Source organism: Cebus imitator, unplaced genomic scaffold (genome assembly GCF_001604975.1).
Source record: "Cebus imitator isolate Cc_AM_T3 unplaced genomic scaffold, Cebus_imitator-1.0 Scaffold330, whole genome shotgun sequence".
Classification (NCBI taxonomy): Eukaryota; Metazoa; Chordata; class Mammalia; order Primates; family Cebidae; genus Cebus; species Cebus imitator.
This window is the reverse complement of record NW_016107645.1, coordinates 1,771,730-1,774,462: the sequence shown is the minus strand read 5'-3', so window position 1 is coordinate 1,774,462 and position 2,733 is coordinate 1,771,730.

Here is a 2,733-nt window from a genome sequence, read left to right as displayed (position 1 = left end):
CAAAATTTATTTAAATTCTTATGCTGATCCTTAGCTTTATTATATTTTTTATCATTCAATATGGCTTTAAAATTTAATTATACTGATTAAGACTTTGTTTATGTCTTAATATAGAATTAGTGTTGTATTAGCAACTGGACAGTGAAATACCTACGAAGGATGGATTTATGAGCAACACGGGAATTCGAGTAATAATCTTCTTACCTGAAAATGTAAAATCACCCAGAATAGAGAAAGGCAAAAATCAGCCCTGTTGAGAATCAGATTGTAGCCAACACAGCAGACACAGACAAAGCAGCTGGCAAAGCCAGCATACAACAATACTACTCCTAAAGCCACTGTACAGCTGCAAAATTGCTTCATGAATATACCCAGTTCAAAGCTGATCCTCCCATCTCTATTTCAGAATTACCCAGTATGAGCTCCACCATGAAAATCTCCTTCCTATTGAAATGCACCATGATTCTTTTGTCCATTCTCCCTTGTCACAGCAACTTAATAAACTTAACTCATTCAACTACAGGTTTGTTCCTGGTGTTCTTTATTTGACGGTTTGACCACTCTTAATTCCACAGAAGCACTGAAATTACATATGATAAAATTATTACAAAATATAGAAATATAAATAAATTTGAATAGGTACTATTTTTTTTTTTGAGACAGAGTCTCTCTCTGTTGCCAGGCTAGGGGGCAGTGGCGCAATCTCGGCTCACTGCAACCTCTGCCTCACAGGTTCAAGCAATTCTCTTGCCACAGCCTCCTGAGTAGCTAGGATTACAGGTGTGTGCAACCGCACCCAGCTAGTGCGGTAGAGACGGGGTTTCACCATGTTGGCCAGGATGGTCTCAACTTCTTGACCTCCTGATTGGCCTGCCTCAGCCTTCCAAAGTGCTGGGATTACAGGCGTGAACCACTGTGCCCAGCCATACTAACTATTGATAGGGACAGAGGGGAAAGAAATTCTAGGCAGAAAGGGGCAAGTTCCTGGCAAAGCTGTACCCTCAAGCCAAAAATCCTGAGACTATGGCCCAAAGTGAGAACTTATATCCCTGTTTTGCCAGTTGAATGTTGCCTTTTCCTCAACTCCCTGTCACCTGCCCCACTCTCCAGTGTGTGCCTGTAGGGACCCCATACTCATCCTGCATGCAGACAGGAGAAGCAGTTGGATGTCAGGGAATATGGCTGGACATCAGAGAGAAGCAGCTTGACTTCAGAAGGACAGCTTGACAGCCTAACTTTGGAGAAGAATCTGGCCAGAGACGGTCAGAAATCAGGGGAAGATTACCTTTCTGCCCCATCTGCTATTTAGTTCCTCTTCCACTTTCATTGGCAATAAAATCCCCCATGTTTATCATTCTTCAATTCATTTGTGTGACTTCATTTCTCTTGGATGTCAAACAAGAGCTCAGGAGCCATGAGTGCAGATACAAAATGATGTCACACTGACCCTTTGCCCTTGCTGGCAGAGGGCAGCTGCCTCACGTGAAAAGACAGGGGGCCCACTGAGCTGTTAACACTTAAGCAATCTGCAGACAGCAGAGCTAAAAGAGCACTGTGACACTCCCGTGGGGCTTCAGGGATTGCAGGCACTCCCCATAGATGCTGCTGCAGGACCCACGTGGAGTTCACTTCTGCCAGTGCCCCAAAACACTCTCTTCAACTCCTGCACCCACTTACCTGGGCGTTTCCTCCCATGAGGGGTGACGTGCAGCAGGTCCATGTGAGGGGGGTTAGCTCCTGATGGCGCCAAAGTGGCCAGCTGATTCCAGCACTTGTGCTGTCCTGCCTCATTCACTGCGCACTCCCTCTCATGAGAAGTTGAGAGCTGCAGGCTGAGTAAATGAGGCACCTCCTTTGTGAGTCCAGCAAGGGAATCAGGGAAATAACGTGCTTCGTCTGGGGGGCCTGTCTGAAGCATGTCAGAAAGATGAGCAAATGCGGATCTGCTGGATCTGTCCCTTAGCTTTTTCCCAAGACTCCTTGTCCTCAGACTTTTTTCTGAGCTACGCCACTTGCAGAGGTCAGGATGCAACCCTGCCACCTCTTTCTTTCCTTCAAGTGAAAGGAATGTTGGCTCTGTTTCCCATGCAAAGGTCTCGCCATTACATGGGACTGAAGTGAAGTCCTGGGGCAATTGATGGCATCTGGCCCAGACCACTCCTCGGTATTGCCAGAAGGTGCCTGGACTGGACTCTGTCCCTGACCTACCATTATAGCGTCAGCCAAGACCCCCAGACTTTTCTATGGTACCTTTCCCTTTCGTCGTTCGCAGTTTGAAATGTCTATTTCTTCTTTTATAAGGATATTGCCGCAAACTGCAGAAATGTTACTAAGTAGAATGAGCCTTTGGCCCAGCCAACAGATACGCAATTCAGAACAATGTGATTTTCATCTGTTCTTAGAGGTGCCATCCACACCCCCACCCCAATAGCCACAGATGCACAGCACACAGCAGCTTCCCTCCTCACCCTCTCCCTTCCTTGCTGGGGACTTGAGCATGTCCACAGCATGCACATGCCACACCCGATGGCCACATGGGGCCCGAGAGAACCACGGCTGCTGTCCAGGCTCCAGAGCAGTCTCGGGCACCAAGGGCATCATATGGCCAGTTGGCCAGCATTTTCTGCTTGTCATTTATTCCCACCATGTGCCCATGAAGTCTTTCCTCCCCTGGCCAAGGGTTCCAGTTCAATCCAAATCAGAGGAAGTGAATGAAGGAATCCATTTGCATAG